Below are 22,783 nucleotides of genomic sequence, written 5' to 3'. Positions count from 1 at the left end.
AACTGTTGACAATATAAAATACTTGAGAGTCTACCTGTCAAAACAAACCCAGGAACTATATGACCATAATTACAAAATACTTTACACACAAGGACAGATCTAAACAATTGGAGAAATATTAATTATTCATGAGTAAGCTGAGCTTTATATTATAAAAATGACAATTTTACCCAAATTAATCTACTTATTCAGTGCCATACCAATCAAATTACCAAAATATTATTTTATAGAACCAGAAAAAATAGTAACAAAATTCATTTGGAAGAACAAAAAGTCAAGAATATCAAGGAAATCAGTGAAAAAGAAATGTGAAGGAAGGCGACCTAACTGTACCAGGTCTCAAACAAAGCAATAATCATGAAAACAATCTAGTACTGGCTAAAAAAAAGAGTGGTAGATCAATGGAATAGATTAGGTATGCAATACTCAGTAGCAGATGATCATAGTAATCTAGTGTTTGATAAACCCATAGATCCAAGCTTTTGGGACCCGAACTCACTATTTGACAAAAACTGCTGAGAAAATTGGAAAGTATTTTGCCAGAAACTAGGTATAGACCAACATCTCACACCTCATATCAAGATAAGGTCAAAATGGGTACACGATTTAAACATAAAGGGGGATACCATAAGCAAATTAGGAGAGCATGGAAAAGTTTACTTGTTAAGAGTGATGGATAAGGGAAGAGTTTAGAACTGGACAACAGATAGATAGCTTTATGGATAATTTTGATTATATTAAATTACAAAGTTTTTGTGCAAATACAGCCAAGATTAGAAGAAAAGCAGAAAACTAGGGGAAATTTTGCAGTAGGTTTTTCTGATAAAAGTCTAATTTCTCAAAAATATAGAGAACTCAGTCAAATTTATAAGAATATAAGTCATTCCACAATTGGTAAATGGTCAAAGGGTACAAACAGACAATTTTCAGACAAAGAAATTAAAGCTATTTATAGTCATGGAAAAAATACTCTAAATCACTACTGATTAGAGAAGTGCAAATTAAAACAACTCTGAGGTACCATCTAACACCTGCCAGATTGACTAATGTGACAGAAAAAGAAATATTGGAGGGGATGTGGGAAAGTTGGGACACTAATACATTGTTGATGGAGTTGTGAACTGATCCAATCATTGTGGAGAGCAATTTGGAACTATGCCTAAAAGACTATAAAACTGCATGCCCTTTGATCCAACAATACCACTACTAAGTCTGTATCCCAAGAGATTTTTAAAAAAGGAAAAGTATCTATTTGTACAAAAACATTTATAGCAGCTCTTTCTGTGGCGGCTAAGAATTGGAAATTGAGGGGATGGCCATCAGTTAGAGAATGGCTGAACAAATTGTGCTATAGGAAATGATGAGAAGGATCCTTTCAGAAAAATCTGAAAAGACTTACATGAACAGATACAAAATGAAGTAAGCAGAACCAGGAGAACATTGTACACAGTAACAGTGACCATTTCTGAATGACTGAGCTATTCTCAGTAATATAATGATCTAAAAAAGTGTTGAAGGGCTTATAATGAAAAATGCTATCAGGGGCAGCTAGGTGGCACAGTGGATAGAGCACCAGCCCTGAAGTCAGGAGGACCTGAGTTCAAATCTGGCCTCAGACCAAACACTTGACACGTACTAGCTGTGTGACCTTGGGCAAGTCACTTAACCCTGATTGCCTCACTAAAAAAAAAAAAAAAAAATGCTCTACACCTCCAGAGAAAGAACTGCTGGAGTCTGAATGCAGAGTGGAGCACACTTTTTTTAACTTTATTTTTCTTGGCTTTTTTTTTTTTGGTCTGTGTTTTCTTTCACAACATGACTAATATGGAAATGTATTTTCCATGATTGTACATGTATAACCTATATAAAATTGCTTGCCTTCCCAATAGAGGAAAAGGGAGGGAGGAAAAGAATTTGGAACTCAAAATTTTAAAAAATGAATGTTAAAAATTCTTTTTACCTATAATTGTAAAAATAAAATATTTTTTAAAATAATAAAATTGTTACATTTTGAAGACACTGGAAGATACTATAGACCACCTCATTAACTGTCATTACATATAAAATGAATGGTTTGGATTAATCTCTAAGGACTCATCTAGTTTCTGATATGATATGTCTACAGACACATAAATCTGAAGTTGTTTTTGAATAATTTAGATAGGGGACAGGATCATAGAGAATTGATGGATGGAATAATGAAGACACGTCATAGAAGTTCAGGGATAGGGCAAACTACCAATGTAAAACTTTTAGCCAATTGACCTGCCATTTGCCAGGAACCTTTGAAGTATTTCTGCTTTCTACTTCTACAATTTCATCACAGAAAATTGCACTTTGGTTCTGACAGAGAAAAATGAGGATTGCTTTAGTTATGTCCTAAAAAGTTTTGCTTTGTTGTTTCATTATTATCACTTGTATAATTATTTATTGTTTCTATGATTTGTTCTTTAATCTAATCATTTTTCAGAATGTGGTATCTTAATCTTCCATTTCTTTTGCTCATATTTCCCTTTATCCATGTGAGAGATGATCTCTCAGAAGTGAAGCCTCCTCAAAGGGTTAATCGTTCTTGTTAATAGTTCTCACAAAGGGCAGCAATGAGGAGATCACTGGTCGCTTGGAGAGAGCAGTCTCAGTTAAATGATAAGGTCAGAAACCAGATAGTAAGAGGTTAAGAAGAGAGTGGGAGGAGAGAAATTGGAGGCACCTGTTGTAGATGGCCTTCTCAAGGAATTTAATTGTATTGTTGAAACACACTCCCTTCTGACCTTATCAAAACCCCCCCAGATCTTGTTTTTATGCATGTAGCAGAAAGAATAGCCCTATCCCCAACCTAAACTGTTTACCCTTGCAAGACTTCCCACCTTTTCTTGTTCTGGGCAAACTTGTATAACCGCCTTTGTTCTCTGTTGCTGGGGAAGATTTCCGTGAATAGATTGTGCCCCCTGAAGCCCAGCCAATGGGATAAAGGAAAGGAGATTAGGGAGGAGAAACTCGTGTTAGGGTATAAATAAGCCTTGCTTTCTGTAACCAACTTGTGCTCGCACTCCCTGGTGGGTGGGTGCCGTTAGGGTGATGAGAGGTGATACAGGGCAATACCCTTTCTCATGAGAAAGCAATAAACTCCTTTCTGCTTTCAAGGTATCTAAGTCTTTGTTTTGAATTTGAGTAGTGGTCTCTGTCCCACACATCCATTATTCATTTATTGTATCATATATTTCTGTAAAGAGTGTATTTATTGCACTTTTATTGTCTCTTAAATTTTGTTTGATTCCTTCATGCTCTAGCACATGACTATTCTTACGAAAGTGTTATATAATACAGAAGTGTGTGTACTCTTCATTATTCCCATTCAGAAGTTACTATAGGTCTGATGGAGAAAAATGATTCAGGTTTTGGGCTAGCTTTATTTTGTAAAGGGCTGAAGATAACTTTAGATTTATATTTCTATCCCTGCCTCTTTAAATCTAATTAAATAGGAAGCACAAAATGTTTCAATTAACCAGAAATTCAGTAGCCTGAAACCTCAACCAGGCATGTGTTTGTTTTTTCTCCTCTTCAGTCTAATCCAGGGCTCTTGACTTTGCATGAATTTGGACTCATGGAAGCATTCTTGTGAGATAGGAAAGAATGAGAGCCAGCACAAGGTTTAGTTCTCTTATGGGAAAAGAATGTTTCTGTGAGAAATCAAGGAATTAGGAAAGGATTGGTGGTACAGGATAAGGGAGGCCTACATTGATGCAGAGAAATGGAAGTACTTCTAGAAGTGCTTAAGCCAAATAGTTTCAACCTTTTTTTTTTTTGAGGGTCATAAATCCACATTTATTATAAGTTCAAGAACAGGTCATGAAGGGGGTGGGGGGCACATTCAGAACAATGAGTCAAAGATGGAGCCCTAGGAGAGGGGTCGGAGGGAGGAGACAGGGACACCAGAGCCTCTCCTCTGTGTCTGTTCTCGATGAGCTCAATCCTGATTCCTGAACCTTGGTCCAGGGGACACAGTGAAGCACACAATCAGATGAAGTTCCAGGGGATACAGGTTTAGGAAAACATCAAGAGGTGGCCAAAGTTATGCATCCAACAGAAGGTGAGGGCTAGATCCTCCTTGGATCAGCAGCACTGCTTCCTTTTGTGGAATTGAAGCATAGAAGTTTAATCCATCCCACGCATTTCAGCTATTGTGAAACTTTCTTGTAGTTAAGATCTTTGTGCTAATGAATTCTTTCATTGCCTCTAACTACTGGCACTTCCCTTCTAGTTTCTTTGAATATGCATCCAACTGGTAGGCTGCCTCTTGCTCTTCAATTAAAGTGAACTGATCCAGATGAGGCTAAAGCACTGTGTATTTCTGGTTTGTCCTTTCTGTTTCTACTTATGTTTACTGCAGTATCTTTCATTTCTAGATACTTAGAACTTACAGTTTGTTTATATTTTCCAGAAGTTTACGGTCTTCACTGGTGACTGTCAGCTCGTTTGTCAGGTACGTGGCCATTTCGGAGAACATATCCTGGCACAGCCTCGTGATGTCCATCTGGCATCGGCATTACATCCTGGACCGTCTTCACCACTGCATTGTCTAGGCTGGGGAAGGGAAGAAGGAGAAAGGATGAAGAGAAAGATGGGGATGGCCATCTGAGTTGAGAAGATTGAGGGCTTAAGGAGAGAGATGAAGCTGTTAGAGTGGGTTGTGAGGGAAGAAATGTCATAACAGAAAGCTCAAGGACTAGGGAATTAGGACAACTGATTCAAAGTCCAGCTCTGCCAAAAGATAGCTAGGTTATCTTAGACAAATCATGCTTTCATTCACTTCTCTGAACCTCAGTTTTCTAATCTGTAAAAAGAGGAAGGTGGACTAAATAATTCTTAGGTTCCCCCTTCCACTTCCAACATTCTATGAATCTACCTGAGCTCCTGGGAGAAGACTTCAATTAGCAAAGTTATGGCTCATGAATATATATAGTGGGACAGATGAGCTGTACCTCAAGGTACACCCACACCCCTCACCCCCTACCCCCAGAAAAGCTCCCTGGAAAAGTACAGAAGTGGAAAGAGAAAATGGTGGGTAGAGCCCGGGCAGGAAGTTGGACGTGGGAGAAATGTATACAAAATGAGAGATTATGTGACTTTATATAGTTTATTAAATTTTACAATGAGATGAAGGCAGGCAGGGAGGGGAGAAACCATTAGTGAATAGTTTTATGATAAGCAACAATAAATGCTTACTAAACTGAGTGGAAATTATATTCTGGATTTTTCTAAGGGAAACTCTCTCTCTCTCTCTCTCTCTCTCTCTCTCTCCCTCCTCCCTTCCCCTCTCCCTCTCCCTCCCCCCCCTCCCTCCCCTTGTCTCCTTCTCCCACACCCAATCCTTACGCCACTACTCATGCCTTCTAAGGAAAACCTGGCTCTCTGACAACTCAAGAGTGATATATTCAGCTGTCCAAAGTTTCTTTCTACACAGATCTGCAGTGTGTCAGAGGATAAAGTAAGTAGGATCTGAAGGTAAGTACTAAGAGAGATTTTTATAGCTTTCTAGGGGTTGGCAAATAGATCTTAGGGACTTTCAGCACTGCTATTTATCTGTCTGAAACAATGGAAACCCCTACCAGGATTGAGAGGAGAAAACGGATCGACAGATCGAACATAGAGTCTGGCAATGTTTGTTGTTATAAGGTAGTGTATCTTTTTTGGATTCAATCCATTTCAATTCAATTAAGCAACTATTTACTAAGTATCTGCTAGGGGAAAGGGGCTATACATTCATACCAGGGATTCTTTACCTTTTTTGTGTCTTTGGCAGTCTGCTGAAGCCTTTGGACCCCTTCTCAGAATGATGGGGAAAAATTCATAATGAAGAAAATTCTAAATTTTAATTGGAGATTAGTGAAAATAAAGATGTCATATTTTTCCCATCCAGTTTCTCAGAATTCCCCTTCCTCCTCCCCAAAATCTATCCACTAAGCCTACTAATTTATGTAGAACTTTGGGAGAGAATCTTGGACAGAAATTATCATCTGGAAAACTTATCTTGTGGGATTCCTTATTGTTGTTGAGATTTCATTAGAAAGTTAGATACAGTCACAGTAAAAATACTATCACATTCTGAGTACACTAGTGATATAGTAAATAGTATCGCACACAGAGATTTGAAACAGCAACAAAGAAGGAGAAAGCAATAGTCTCACTTCCTTGGCTGGGATAAGCGTGCTTGTAATAGGTGACAAATAAGTGATGGAAGAGAGAGCACAAAGGAAACAGAAGGGCAAGACAGAAAAAAAGAGTTAAATGAGAAAATTAGGAAATGATTTCCTAAAAGACTGCCATGGAAAGACCAGTTAAATACAACATCACTAGGTTTTACCTCCAAGGTAATGGTCTTTCCTGTCAGGGTCTTCACAGAGATCCTCTAAGATGCTGGACCAGATGGAGGGTGGATTCTTTCTGGATGTTGTAGTCAGACAGGGTGTGGCCATCTTCTAGCTGCTGGCCTGCAAAGATGAGCTTCTGCTGCTCAGGAGGGATGCCCTCTTTGCCTTGAATTTTGTGGAGACAGGAGGAATTTCTGCTACTAAGCATTTTGTTCCCAGATCAGCTGTGATGATATTTATTGATGAGAAACTCTTCATGTGAAATGGAAACCCTTTAATTCCTCAAACTAAAGGTAGAGGGGTAACACATAATGGAGGAAAATTTTTGAATGAATGAGTTTTGTTCCTAAGCGGCTTTGGTGTGGCTGAAAACAACACTAGATTTGGAGTTATAGGATATGGATTTGAATGCTGATTTTGTTACTTACTTTCTGTGCCAATTAGGCAAGTCAGTTCCCATCCCTGGGACTTTAAGGAGCATATTATACTCATTTATATAGTATTTGGGAAGCAAAGGTTACAGAAAGCATTTTTCACCTGAGCCAGGCCTAGGAAGAAACTTTTCTTTTTGGTTTTTGCTTGGTTTTTTTTTTAAATACATTTTCGATGCCTCTTTTTTTTTATATCATAGTCATTTCAACATCTTCTTCCAGCTCCCCTTGACGTATTGCCTTCCTTTCTTGGATTATAAGCACCTGAGATCAGGGAGCATCTTTCTTGCTTGTATTTGCATCCCCAACACTTATCACAGTGCCTGACATATAAGTACTTAATAAATGCCTTTTCTAGCTAGTTAGCTAGCTAGCTAGTAAGAAGTCATTCAGGGGCAGCTTCGTGGCGCAGTGGATAGAGCACTGACCCTGATGTCAGGAGGACCTGAGTTCAAATCCAGCCTCAGACCAAACACTTGACACTTACTAGCTGTATGAGCCTAGGCAAGTCACTTAACCCCAATTGCCTAAAAACAAACAATCAAACAAAAAACAAACAACACGAAGTCATTCAGTAAGGGTCCAAGGAAAAAGAGATGAGTAATGGTAACCAGTGACTCTCTCCTAAGGGACCCTCACAGTCATTTATTGACCTAGTATTCTTCTGTTTTCCTGGAAAGAATCCAAAGTATGTAAGAGAACCTCCCCAAACTTGTCAAAATACTATCTACTTCTGGTGATTCATGTGGGCACAAGTTATGCTGGAAAGAAGAAATCTTAAAAAAGCAATGTCAAAGATTTTGAAATCTTGGGCAAGAAATTAAAGACTTTTAGCTCACTAGTGGTATTTTCAACATTGCTGTCAATCAAAGGCAAGGGCATCTGAAGAGAAAGGTAAACTCGGAAAGTAAACATTGGGCTAAACCATTAGGCAGTGCCAGGACTTCAGAAGCAACAGCTTTCTTTTTCCTGTCATTAGTATCAATAGCTGTAGCTGCTGAGGAGGTGGGAACCACAGCACCAGTTGGTTTGTGGCTGTTGGTCAATAGTTGATGGTTGGGATGGTCGTCTGACTCTCCTGGTACATCCTGCCCCTAGTCTCTTCTGCAAGGTGGCCTTGCTGCTTCAACTAGGTGGAAAGCATTTGTGTGAAAACAAATGGAAGGAGAAATAAATCAATTAAGCATTTACATGTTAAGTGCCTGCTGTGTGCCAAAGCACTTGGTATACAAAGTCAAAAATTCTTTCCTCAGGGAGCTTATAGTCTATTAGGGGAGATAGCATGTACATGTATACAAAAGAGATATAGTGATTGGTTGGGGGCAGGGCACTATCTTGGAGGGGGGAGATCAGGAAAGGCTTCATGTTAAAGGAAGTATTTTAACTGAGTCTTGTAGGTGACCAGGAATTCTATGAAGAAGAGATGAGGAAGAATTCCAGACATGGGAGATAATCCATGAAAAGGTGCAAAGGCAGGAAATGGAGCGTCATATAATAAGAACAGTGAGATTTGTTTGGAGGGAGTGTAGGGAGAAAGGGTGAGTAATGTGTAATAGAGATGGAAAGGTAGGTTAGAGCCATATTGGTCAAGGCTTCAAACGTCAAACAGAAAAATTTATATTTGATCCTAGAAGTCATAGAAATCCACTGGAGCTCCAGTTAAGGGAGTGGCATAATCAAACCCGTCCTTTAGCAAAATTATTTTGGCAATTTTGGGGAATTAGAAAATGCACTGGAGTATGGATAGACTTGAGACAGAGACACTGATCAGAAGGCAATCACAATAATCCAGGTAATAATGGCCTGAAAAAGGCAGTAGTTATATCAAGTGCAGAGAAAGGGAGGTATTTGAAGGATGTTGTGTAGGTCAAAACAATAAGATTAAATAACCAAATAGGATATATGGCATTAGTGAGAATGAGGAATTGAGAGTGACCCAGAGACTTTGAATCTGGGTGACTAGGTGATGGCGACTTGGTAGAAATAAGGAAGTCTGAAAGAGAAGTGGGTTTGGAGGGAAAAAATAGTGAGTTAGACTTTGGGTGTACTGAGTTTGAGACATCTATGGAACATCTAAATGTTCAACAGGCAGTTGGTGATATAATGCTAGAGTTAAGGAGAAACTAAAACTATGTATATCAATCTGGGAATTATCTGCACAGAGATAATATTTGAACCCACTGGAGCTGATGAGGTCATCAAATGGAGTACAGAGAGAGAAGAGGGTCTAGGGCAGCATCTTGGGGAATATCCACAGGTAAGAGGCATGACATGGATGATGATATAGCAAAGGAGACTGAGAATGAGTAGTCATTCGAAAGGACAACTAGAATCATGAAATCTCAGAAAGGAGATAGTATCCAGGAAAAGAGGACAGCTAATAGTATCCAATGCTGCAGAGAGGCAAAGAAGGATGAGATTTGAGAAAAGGTCACATATATAGGAATTGAGAGTTCAATAGTAACTTTGAAGAGAGAGCAATTTCAGTTGAATATTGCCATCAGAATATACAACAGCCTACTTGGACAGAAAAAAAAATAGATGAGGAATTTAAGAAACAGATAACAAGCCTAATATAAAGAGAAATTGTAAAGTATTGATATACTTTCCCCAAGTTTTGCAGATATTCTCTGACAACCATGGGTTCTCTTACATAACTTTCTTATGAAACTTTTCATTTTATTTGAGAATTACAGAACTTGAGATCTAGAAAGTATAGTAAAAATGATCTAGAAGAAATTAATACAGTGAAGTTATATATAATATATGTAAAGTGACATATATAATATATAAAAGTAACATATATATATATATATATTCAAAGTTATACAACTTGTTTTTTGTTAGAGTTAAGCCTCTAATCCAAGTGTCACAGAATCACCAAATCTGAGTAGTCTAACCTGTAGCTAAACAGGTATCCCCTCCAGCATCACCCTCAACAAGCCATTGAGGCTCAACCTAAACATCCCCAATAACAGGGAACTTGCTACCTCCCATTCTCTTTTTGAACAGCTCTAATTTTTAAAAGGTATTTCCTTATAAGAGCCAAAATCTGTCTCTCTGAAACTTCCACCCATTTTTCTAAGTTTCTGCCCCAAGCAAAAAATGACAGTCCTTTTCTTTGCCCTTCAAATCTTTAAATCTTCCCCAGATTATGAAGGACAAACTAAGAAGCTGCTAGGATTAATGGAAAATTATAGTCAAGAAAATTAAAGTAATTTTTTTAAACATTCCTATTTCCTTCAAGTGAGTCTCATATTACACTGGGTGCAGTTCCTTCACAATCTTGATTACTGTTCTTTGGATGTCTCCTCATATTTCTGGATTCCTAGAGTCCACTGCCTCTCCAATAAGTATGCCACAGTCCTTTAGTCTCTTCCTTTCAGAGAAATGTTATTGAATCTGGAAACATCTTGCAATCTTAAGCATTTGTTTTCTGTTTTTAAATAATATTTTATTTTTAATTGGATGCAAAAATAAATTTAACATTCTTTTTTTTTGTTTCAAGTTCCAAATTCTCTCCCCTCTTCCCTTCCCTCACCCTTCCCTGAGATGGTAAACAATTTGATATAGGTTATACATTTGCAGTCATTGAAAATGTATTTCCATATTAGTCATGTTGCAAAAGAAAATATGGACCAAAATAAAACCCATGAAAAAATAGAGAAGTGAAAATAGCATGCTTCTATCTGCACTCAATCTCCATCAATTTTTTTTTTCTGGAGGTGGATAGCACTTTTAATCATGAATCTTTAGTAATTATCTTAGATCATTGTATTGCTGAAAATAGTTAAGTCATTCACAGTTGAGCATCATACAATATTGCTGTTCCTGTGTACAGTGTTCTGGTTCTCCTCACTTCACTCTGCATCAGTTCATGTAAGTCTTTTCAGGTTTTTCAGAAAGCATTCTGCTTATCATTTTTTATAGCACAACAGTATTTCATCACAATCATATACCACAACTTGTTCAGCCATTCCACAGTTGATGGGCATCCCCTCAATTTCTAATTCTTAGCCACCACAAAAAGAGCTGATACAAATATTTTCGTACAAATAGGTTATTTTTCCCTCTTTTAAAAAAAATCTTTTTGGGATACAGACCTAGCAGTGGTATTACTTGGTCAAAGGGTATGTACAGTTTTGTAGTCCTTAGGCCATAGTTCCAAATTGCTCTCCAGAATGGTTGGATCAATTCACAACTACACCAACTGTGCATTAGTGTCCCAATTTTCCCACATCCCCTCCAACATTTGTCATTTTCCTTTTTCTGTCATATTAGCCGATCTGATGGGTGTGAGGTGGTACCTCAAAGTTGTTTTATTTTACATTTCTCTAATCAGTAGTGATTTAGAGCATTTTTTTCATGTGATAGCTTTGATATCTTTGTCTGAAAACTTCCTGTTCATATATTTTGATCATTTATCAATTGGAAAATGACTTGTATTCTTGTAAATTTGACTCAGTTCTCTACATATTTGAGAAATGAGGCCTTTATCTAAGAAATTTGCTGGAAATGTTCTTTCTCAGCTTTCTGTTTTCCTTCTAATCTTGACCACATTGGTTTTGTTTGGGTAAAAACTTTTTAATTTAACATAATCAAAATTATCCATTTTACATCTTATAATGCTTGCTTTCTCACATTTGGTCATAAATTCTTTCCTTATCCATAAATCTAACAAGTAAACTATTTCACATTCCCCTTATTTACTTATGGAATTACCCTTTATGTCTAAGTCAAAGTATTAGCTATCCACATCACTTCTCTTTAAGCTTGCTATAGAAATTGGATGTTTTCTCAAAACACTTAATATTATTGGATATTAGTCCTGCTCCTATGTGAACAAGGTCAATTTATAATGAAAGTCTTTAAACTTTACATCATTAAGCAACTGCTAAAGTTAGCACCTTACCTGCTGGTAGTTAACAAATATAAAGCAGCTGCACACACACACACACACACACACACACACTGCCTCAAGGAACATGCAACAACTGCAAAGTAATTTGAGAAGGAGAAGGCAAGCACTAAGTAGGGGTTTCGGGGAGGATCAGGAAAGGTTTTGAGTAGGATGTAGCACCTTAACTGAGGGGGGAGGAGAAAGGGCACAAGCATTTATTAAGCACCTACTATGTGCCAGGCCCTGTACAAAGTGCTTTCCAAATATTATCTCATTTGAAATTCACAACAACGTTATGAGGTAGGAGACAGACAGAGATTAAGTGACTTGCCTAGCCAGAGTCACACGCCTAGTAAGAGTCTGTGAAGGAAGTTAAAGATTCCTAAATGACAAGATGAAGAGAAAGTATTTTCCATATATGAAGGACAACCAATACAGAGGCACAAATATGGGAGATGAAATATGAGGAACAACTAATAGTCCAGTTTGACTGCAACATAGAATGGGTGGAAAGGTGTAATGTGAACTGTCTAGAAAGGTAGGTTGGAATCAGATTAAGTGGAGATTTACAGGCCAGGTAATTTATTTTAGATACAATAGAGAGCTGCTGAAAATTTTCAAGTAGGGCAAGTGACATGGTTACATAAATGCTTTAGTATGATAATTTTGACTGCTGTGTCTAGATGGGTTGGAGAAATTAGAAGCAGGCAGTCTAAGGGAGGGGTGATAAGGGCTGGAACTATGGTGGTAGCCTAGTGCAGTGGAGAGAAGTGGACAGGTCACCATCATCATCATCATTCAAATTTATATAGTGCTCTAAGGTTTACAATGCATTTTAAATACACTATGCTAAAGATATAGTGGAAGTAGAATAAATAGAACTTGGTAACTACTCCAAGGGTGGGGAACCTGTGACCAAGTTTGGATTTAGTCAAAGAGCCACACTTGAGGACCTAGAGAGCCACATGTGGCCTAGAGGCCACAGGTTTCCCACCCCTGCCTTAGATGTAGGGAATGTGGGGAAGGAAAAAGTTAAGGATGTGAACCTGGGTAACTGAAGGAGGATAGTGCCCTCAACAGAAATGACAAATCTGGGTGAAGAGTGGATCTCAGAAAAGTGTTATGAGCATTTCTTTCTACACACCTCATTTTTAATTGCCCTAAAACTACTAGATAAGTTAATCATACACTTCCTAACTGCCTTCACAAGGCAAGGCAAATACTCATTGGGTGGTGGTGGTGATGATAAAAGGGGCATAGGAGGAACCTAAACCCTTATCAAGGTTCTCACCAGAAAGTGTGGATTATGGGGGTAGAATCCCCCACACATCTATTGCTGAACCTGCCTTCTTATTCTGAGCGAATCCCTCTTATAAAACTCCCTAGCAAAATAGGAAATGCTTACATTTCTGTACACAGAAAGGTATGTCAACAAACTAAGGAAAGGGATTTCCACCAGCTACACCAGAACTCACTACTTTGTAGCCATACCTTACACAAATGGGTATCCTGTAGATTTCCAGGTGACGAACTTTTAATGTAATTAAGCACTTGCTAAAAAACAAGGACCCATGCTAGGTGCTGGGGATGCCAAGATACCTATGACACAGACTATGGTCTCAAGGAACTTATAGTATAATGGGACATGGGAGGGACTGGACATACATATTAATAATGATATAATGGAAAATGAGAAGAGTACAAAAAAGAGGTCAAGGTAAAATCCTATAAGAAATTTGGAGAGGGAGAAATCACTAAATTCAAGTGCTCTAAGTCAAGGTCTTGCTATGGAAAGCTCGACCTTCAATCCCTAAGCCCAAGGCTGCCCCAAGAGTTAGAAGCACTAGTTAGCAAGACTGGAAATAGGAATTCTGACACTAATTATGGGACAAATTCAGTTTAGTCTAATGGCAGCAGCATGGCATGGTGAGTAGAGGTCCAGATTCATAATCAGGACAACCTGGCTCTAAATCCCATTTTTGACACTTCCTAGAACATGGATGGGTCACTAAAGATTAATTTATCCTGGTGATGAGGAGGACATGATGGCTGATTTGTGCTTCTTTTGTTGCTGGTCATCTACATTTCACAAGTGGAGGGCCAGGCCAAGTGGAACATCAGGAATATTTTGCCTCGTTATCAAGGCAAGCCTCAGCAGAGGGGGTGTGTGTGGGGGACACAAAATCCTAGGGGTTAGTAACCCAGGGGCTGAGTAAAGGAGCAGGCTGGTCAGATGGTATCACCTAGGGTGATGGCGGAAGAATCACACTGCCCATGGATGTCATATAGCAACACTTGGGACAAAACCCTCGGCCAACGTGGACTAGTTCTGTTACTCCTGGCTTAGCTCTCCAAGACACAATCCTTCAACATGCAGATGGAAATGGCTGCTGGTTCCTTTGTCCCTAAATAACAGTCCTTCTTTGTATGTCATATGGACTGCATTATCTCTAAGCAGATCTCATAATCTTAACAGTGAAAGGATAATCCAATTCTAGACCTGGGTATAGAATTCTAAAGCTAGGGAGACTTTAGAGATTTCCTAGTCCATCTGTGTCATTTTATAAGTGAAGGAACTGAGGTGGTCCAGGAGATCAAGTGAGTATCCCAAGGTCTTGCAGTAGCCAATGTCAGTGGTAACACTTACACTTTGACTACGAGAACCTTATTCTAGTACGTGTTAGCGTTGATCTCTCTGTAACTGTGTTGAATCACATAATAACCCTTAATTGCTCTCCTGCTTTCTATCTGGAAACACCATGTATACTTAACATTTTATGATGCAAGTTAATTTGATACTTGGTATGTGGTGAATCACTGAGGGAGTAGTCTTGGGTAACTTTGATCTTTTCAGGTACCTTTAAAATGTGTTAGACACCATTCACAAGCCACATACTGTGGTTGGCACATAGTAATAAATTAATAAGTGTCATTTTGTCCTCTGCCAATGACTTATCCTCCAAGTCCCTCTTGCCCCATGAATCTAACTAAGCACTAACATGTGTCTTCGAAGGTGTATGAGTCCCTTTGACCTGTCCCCTGGCTGTACCTACTTTGTGGTAGAACATCGATCCTATGCTCTTTTACCTTGTCCTCATTCAGGCTCAGTTTCTTCCTAGGTATCCTTGAATTTGGCAAGTTTCGTTGAAAGCAAGCAGTTCTTAAGCATTTTGTGCATCCTAGTCATCTTCTGCATTTTATCTTTTTTGCATTTGCCCTTGTGTACCTCATGGGCTCCTGTGGCCTCTGTCCCAATTCCAAATTACTTCTTAATACAGAGCCCAAAACAGCCTTCACTTCTGGTTCTCTGGCCTCTGTTAGGGCTCTCTGTCCATCACCCTTATCTGGCTCTTTCTCGAACCTTGAACTCTACTCTTGCGTCCTCCAGCCCTGATGTATGAGCTTTCATTTTATCTTGCTGAGGTCCACTTTCCAACACCACTTCTCTGCTGTCTAGTCATTGTGCTGCCTTGAGTGACCTTCCTTTGCCATCACTCCTTTATGAGTTGTCCTACTTCAGAATATAAATTCCTAGAGGGCAGAGACTGTCTTCCTTGCTTGCATTTGTATCTTCTTTGTTTAGCGCAGTGTCTGGAACCTAATAAAAACCTAACAAATACTCTCTCTCTCCCCTCTCTCCCCCTCTCCCTCCTCCTCACTCCCTCTCTGTTTCTCCCTCCACCTCCCTCTCTCTCTCTGTCTCCCTTTCCCTCTCCCTCCCTGCACATCTCCATCTCCATTGCCATCTCCATCTCTCTCTCTCTCTCTCTCTCTCTCTCTCTCTCTCTCTCTCTCCCCCTCTCCCTCCATCTCCCCTCCCCCACCTTCCCTCTCTCTCTGTCTCCTTTTCCCTCTCCCTCTCCATTTCCATCTCTCTCTCTCTCTCTCTCCCCCTCCCCCCCCATCTACAAATGTAACATAGAAATTGGATTATCACAAAACATGCTTTACACCATGTTCTCTGAACCATGGCTTCTATGTATGCAATATCTTTTGTATACTTCTTCTGTCCTGGTTTCCTTCATCTTATCATTCACCCATGAAGAAATGCTTTTCTTATTTGTTCTCTGAGGCTCTTCTTTCTATGGCAACCTGAAAGGACTGGCAACTTTCCACAGGTCAATTGTTCAAACTCAGTCCCCTTATTAAATTTAAAACTGGAAGGGAGCCCTAGAGATCAGTTTATAATCCCTTCATTTTACAAATGAGGAAAAGAGTCTCAGGGATATTAATTTGCCCAAGGTCACCCAGGTCATAAGTAGAGCAGATAGGACTCAAACCCAGATCTCTCACTCCAAACCCCTTAATCTTTTCATGACATCATATTGGTAACTATAGCACGCCCAAACCAACCTCTGATTCTACAGGAAAACGGAGCTAAGTTTGCTGCATTCTGCCTTTTAGATAATGTACCAGATCACTATTATTTGATTTCCAGTGGCCAAATAAAATTGCCCTGACATAAAGAAATCAAATGATTACATCTGATATTGTAAACAAAGAACAATATCAGAGTCTAGGTGCAAATTTTCCATTTTGATCATGAATCATGCATGGTTTTATCTCTAACTCTGTTAACTAACTCAAGACTGAGTAATTCAAGAGTAAATTCACACTGTGGGAATAGTAATAACTTTTCTTTTGTGTATATTTTCGGGATGTCCTTGTGTATCCAAGTTCTTTCCTCATGTAAACATGGCTGGCTACACTCTGCCTAACTGATGTGTTCTCCTGATAGCCCTTTTGTTGTGACCTGATCATTAGCAGCATTATCAGTGCTTCCAAATAAATTTCCCTCTTCCACACTCACCTTGCTCTGCAATAATAGAGTCAGATCTTCTTTTGTCCCTACTTACAAAATACTATATAAAATATGGTAGAGTAGAAAGAGTTCTGGATTTGGAGCAAGAAGACTGGGTTCAAATCCTGGCCACCCTGGGCTATTTCTGTTACCTTGGGCAAATCACTCTGTGTTTCTGGGACTCAGGTTCATTTATAAAATGAGAGGGTTGAATGAGATGACCTATTTATTATTTAAGATACCTTCCAGATTAAAATCTATGGTTCTAAAAATGAGTGATATCACTGCATCCTAATAACTGTAGCATTTAGACTCTAACATGGGTTCCCAAAGAGGGCAATACCAACCCCTGGGGGACACTGGAATGATCCAGGAGGGGGTGGTAGTAGCCTCAAGTGCAATTGGGGGGCCGTTGAATAAAAATAAGGCGGCAGTGGAAGCATAAGGAAAGAAGAAAATTTTGAAAAACCATTCATACATGTTTTATCTGTTCTGTAACAGAGTTAAAGTTGTAGTGATCACATTATTTTCTAAATAAACACACAAAATACAAGTTATAAGCTATCAGTAGTCAAATCTGCCTACATATCTTAACAAAGTGTTGGCAGGTGAGCATGGGGTACATCATTGGGAAGTCCAGCATTCATTGGAAGGAATATATGAGTGTAATGACTTGTTTATAATATGATACTATACAGCTACATCACCCAATATTGCATCATCAAAATTTCAATGTAGAAAAAAACCCACAAATTTACAATAAATTATTAAATTTAAGATGTCATTTTAAAAAATATATATATTTTTTGAAATGATGCAAATTTTAAAAAATCCATTAAAAGGTTAAAGAAAGTAGATTCCCAAGGGGGCACTGAGTAATTTTTTTTTTTTGAAAAGGGGACAGTAGGCCAAATAAGTTTGGGAACCTCTGCTCTAGAACATAAAGCAAGAAGGATTTCTTTAAGTATCCATTGCAGTAAAAACGTATGAAATTATCCCACACCCTGAAAAGAGTTCAGTTTTTAAAAATAAATTGTACCAATTTTCTGTACTATTTGCCAGTAGACTGAACAACTTGTAATTTAAAGGAGTGGTGGTGTGGTATAGTCCAAAGAATAATGGTTTGGAAGTCGGGTTCTAGTTGAGCTTCTTCCACCAATTAACTAACAATGATCTTGAACAAGTCACTCCCTCCACCCCTCTAGGCTTCAGTTTCCTCTTCTATCCAATAAGGAGTCTGGGCTGGTTGAAGCTCCTTCAAACTCTAAGTATCTATCATTACTTAACTTAAGTTACTTAAGAACTTAAGAACTCTGTCCTACTAGGTGGGTTGTGGTTGCCAGCTGACAAAGGTTAAACATTCCTAAGGGCAATTAGGGTTGCTTACAGTTTTCTTGGGGGAAGGATAACCTTGGAGTCAGGAATACTGAGGTTCTGCTTCTGACATTTATTAGTTATATGACCATGGATGCAACAACCATTTGTCCTGGATGTAGTGTGCCCATCCACTCCCCAATGGCTCCACTCAGCATCCTCATAACTTTCTGGACCAAAATGCCCCAACTTAGCTACCACTTTTCTATGTATGTTGTTCTCCTTCACTAATGCCCCGCATTGAAATGTAAGTTGCTTAAGAGAAGGGACTGTCTTTGCTTTTATATTTATATACCCAGAGCTTAGCACAGTGTTTGGTGCATAGTAAGCACTTAAGAAATGCTCTTCATTCGTTTGTATTAACTTCTCAATACCTATGCAATTCTCTAAGACTATAAACTACAGGTGAAACAGAGGTGTTAATCTGCATTAGTAGAGGGAATTCCCACATCAGGGTTTATAATGATTTAGTTAGAGATCCATACCAAAACTTTTAAATGGGTTAGGTTTTCCTACAGGCAAGTTGCTACCTAGTTGCTTGAGAATATCCCTTTGCCTTGCCTTAAGTTAAAGGTAAAACAATTTTCAGTATATTATTGAAACCCAAGGAAGCCAGTGTTGATGTTGCATTTTCTGCATAGAATTAATTTGGCAACTTGTCATAGATGTTATTGCTTTTAGAACCAGAAAGGATCTCAAGAGGCCCTTTTGTCCAGGCTCCTGGCTTCTGACAGGTAACTAGATGGTAAGGAAACCAAAAGCATATATATTGGGGGCCTGTTTGATTCTAAAATTGTGAATCATGTTTTGAAGTCAGAGGCTCTCCTACAGATACCTAGAAAAATACTCTCAGATCAATCTCCTTTACAAATATTCAGCCTAGACCTTAGCTGAATTACTGTACCATCATAATCTTATGACTTTAAATCATCTGACTCCTATTCTTGGGTGAGTACCAAGTGAAGTCACAGTAAGTGGGATTATCTGGGGAAGAGAAAGAAAAGAAACAATACAATCACCTTCTCCCCACTCTACCCTCCCAGCAGGCGGGTTAGATCAGAACACACATTGAAAAAAAAATAATCAAGAAAAGTCTTCAGTAGTCCCATAAAATGCAGCTGTTCTTTTCCTTCATACATCTAAGTGTCAACAATTTTAACTTAAGGCAACAGAGTTGAGGCAGGTCTTACATTCACCAGTGATAGCAGCTACCTTCCCTTCACTTTAAATGTATTAGCTGAACACCACTTCTGTGTGCTGAAATAACTGATTACTCACAGCTCATGGGCTACAATGAGCTCCCTTAGTTTCTTAGTTAACATTTGCTGCCAAAACATTGCTTGGGAGTGGGGGCAAGATATGCTTCTCTCAACATGTTCAGCCCATACAACATCACTGAGAGTTTACTATGGGCGTCACTGAGAGTTTACACTGTGCTAACACTTGTGGGAAGTATGAAAGAAGTAATAGACATTGTTCTTGTCCTAAAGGAATTAATATTCCAATTGGGAAGGAAATATCAGTGCACAAGAATTAATTAGAAAAGAACAGAGGACAATCTATAATTAAGGGCATGCTTATATTGATATGGTATCATATAATTAGACTTAAGATTACATAGCTGCAGGTAAGTGCTGGAAGATTGAATTGAGAGAGGAGAGAGAGCTCAGTGTTGGAATAGTACTAGGGAATAGGGCTTACAGAAGGGAAGGCCTTGCAGAAACTCAGTTATTAAAGTTCTCTCAATTTCAAAGGTTCAAAGTAAATCTAAAATCTGTTATCAGGTTCAAATTGCTATCAGATGCTTTTTCTCTTGTGGAAAGGAGATTCCTAAACTGTGAGCTAAGGCCTCCTGAGGAAGCTGTAGTTATGGAAAAGGATTAATCTCATTAAGCAAGCATAGCTTGTATAGAATGAATAAATAATATGCCCTGCATATTATGATTTTTCAAATGTATGTAGCTTCTGTTGTGATGAATGAAATGCGTATTCCAGTAAAAAACTTTACAGAATTCCTACTGCCTTTTTTCATTATGCACTTTCTCCTTCAACAGATATAAGTAATATAACTTTGGTGATGTGGGGTGGGGTCCAAGAGTTTTTCTGACATTTAAAAAGAGTCCTCATACTCAAAAAGGCTGGGAGCCACAGCTATAGAACCTTTCTTTTGTGTATCACTGAGAGCTTCCTGTCCCCATATAAGAAATATGGCACTTGTGTGCTAATATATCTATTTTTCTAAAAGATTTTTTTCCCTTATAGAAGCCAAAACTTCTAGATGTTGACTCATAGAAAAATATGGCCAGATCTATCTTTTATCAGTATATCTTTATATTTTGTGTTTGAAGGTTATGATTCACCTTGAGTCATTCTAGCTTAATATACCTTCTTCCTATTGTGATAAGGTAATAGAGATAAAAGAATGTCTTGGCCCAGAATCCTGCCCATGAATTTGTAGATGCAGCTCTTGAGAAATGTTGGGTAAATGTGAAGGAAAGCGCTAGCACCATTATTTACCCAGAACTGGGTGAATAAGGAATGTTGACCTGAAAGTTTGGTTAAAGAGGCAACAAGCTAGGTGATAAAAATTCATATTGTTTATTCCCTTAAGTTAGTGACATGTACATGGAATCAGAGTTTTAATTATGACTCACTTAATTTGAAATAGACAATTTATATTCTTAGAGCAATCTTGACTCAGCATGTCTGTGTCACTCAAATATATATATATATATATATATATATATATATATATAGCTTCCATATGTTTTTAACAATATCATGAGAGAGGAAGTTTCTTAGTTGAATAGGTTGTAAATACAAGAAGACAAGAGAAGTAACAAAGTGTCAGTTGAAATTACAGTCCCAGGATATCTGTGTTTTCCCTATATAGTATATGTCCATGGGATAACAAGATAAGAAAAGTCCCACTATTCAAGACAGTGTCTGGTCCCAGGCGTTCTGTCCTTAGTAATCACAAATGGGAAGAATGCTGGTCAGCTTCATCTGGTCTTGTAGTTGCTGACACAGGAAGGGGCATTTTTAGTTCACTCAGAGAGCAGAGCATGAGAAGCATTGTTAGTAGATTAAGCCCAGAGTGGGCCAAAATGTCTCTCCCGATTGGCCAATCCAGGTTTTAGGCCTTTCTCAGGTGTTGGGATTAAAAATGGTTTGGGGAGGTATGGTGTTGTGGAGATAGCACTAAATAGGGAGGCAGGTTCTGTTACCTTCCAACCATGAGATTTTTGTGTGTGTGTGTGTGTGTGTGTGTGTGAGGCAGTTGGGGTTAAGTGACTTACCCAAGGTCACACAGCTAGTAAGTGTCAAGTGTCTGAGGCCGGATTTGAACACTGGTTCTCTCGACTGCCAGGCCAGAGCTTTAGCCACTGCATCACCTAGCTGCCCCTCTACCCATGGGATTTTGAGCAAGTCTCTTTACTTCTCTGAGTTTCAGTTTCTTCGTCCATTATACTATTTGTACTAGGTTCCTCATAAGGCTACTGTGAGGACAGTGTTTCATAAACCATAAAACACTCTTTAAATATGAGCTATTACTAATGTTGCTGGGAGGAAGGATGAAGAGAGCCAAGATGTAACTAGGATGAGGCAATGGAAATTTGTCTCAGGGTGTGAGATTTGTAGGTGCTGATAGCCTTACACTCCAGCAGAGTAGAAACAAATTTAGCACCTAATTATCAAGAATAATTGCTAAAATAGGAAGCTAATAGGTGGTTCTTCCTCCCCCCTGATCCTAGCAGTGGCCTCAGAGTATCCTGGGCTCTAAAAGTCTTCAAGAGTTGTCTAAGAAACTAACAAGTTAATACTTGGAATATGTACTAAATAGAGCTCTTGCGAAGAATTGTTTTGTTCACCTTAAGGCACCATAGAAATATGCTAATGTTGTGTTTGCTATTAATAATAACAAAATAACCATATGACATTCATATCACTTATTCTTCCTGAAACTGAATTTTCTTGTTTATCAAATGACTACAAATAATGCATTCCCTACCTACCTCACAGGGTTGGTATGAAGATCAGCTGAGGTGGTCTCTCTGCCTTAAGTCTCTCACTTTTCCTCTACATAATTGCCAAAGTGATATTCCTAAAGCACATGCCAGTCTCCTGCTCAATAAACTCCAGAGGCTTCCTGTTATCTTAGAACCAAATATAAATTGCTCTGTCATTTAAAGCCCTTCACGGCCTGGTTCCATCCTACCTTTCCAGGCTTATTATGCTCTGTAGTCTGACCAAAGTGGCTTCCTTGCAGTTTCTCCTACACAATATTCTATCTCCTATCTCCATTCCTCTGCTCAGGCTGTTGCTACATGCCTGGAATGCACTCCTCTGAACTTGACCTCTTAGAAAACCTAATCCTCTTTCAAAGAGCATCCCAAATGTCACCTCCTGCATGAGGACTTTGCTGATTTTTCCAGCTGCTAATGTCTGTCCCTCAAAACAAGTATATACTTGTTTGAGTATATGTTGTCTTTCCTGATTGTCATTGAAAGGATGTTGCGGGGAGCAGGTAGGTGGCACAGTGACTAGAGCTCTGATCTTGGAGTGAGGAGGACCTGAGTTCAAATCCAGCCTCAGACACTTAACACTTACTAGCTGTGTGACCCTGGGCAAGTCACTTAACCCCTATCACCTCACCGAAAAAAAAAAAAAAGAAAGGATGTTGCCTCAGACAAACTGAGGTCTGGGATTAGAAAGGCCAAGGTAACCCACTGCATCTTGGGTCATCATCTTGATGTTTGTCTTGCACTGGACTCTGATGACTCTGGAAAAGAGTGAGGCTGACCACTTTGCCTAGCTCTGCCTCTCTGAAATCCAAATCATGGGCAAGTCAGGGCTTCACGCTCCATCACTAGTGATGCCCTTTGTCCTCTTCAACAACCAAGGA

The 22,783-nt window shown here is 38.8% G+C and overlaps 1 protein-coding gene across 6 annotated transcripts in view; it reads left to right on the top strand.

The window, feature by feature from the left end:
• The first annotated feature begins 4,322 nt into the window (after positions 1 to 4,322).
• Positions 4,323 to 22,783, top strand: part of LOC114043904 (interleukin-33-like) — a 51,468-nt gene continuing 33,007 nt past the window's right edge. For 2 of the 6 annotated variants that reach the window (XM_027863145.1, XM_027863146.1), the window contains exons 1-3: positions 4,323 to 4,354; positions 4,442 to 4,483; positions 5,399 to 5,505. The gene's annotated coding sequence lies outside the window, so the exon portion shown is untranslated. The other 4 variants (XM_027863147.1, XM_027863144.1, XM_027863143.1 and 1 more) reach the window with 3 other exon arrangements.

This window comes from Vombatus ursinus, unplaced genomic scaffold (genome assembly GCF_900497805.2).
Source record: "Vombatus ursinus unplaced genomic scaffold, bare-nosed wombat genome assembly UNPS02014770.1, whole genome shotgun sequence".
NCBI lineage: Eukaryota > Metazoa > Chordata > Mammalia > Diprotodontia > Vombatidae > Vombatus > Vombatus ursinus.
This window is presented reverse-complemented; position numbering and strand designations above follow the sequence as displayed.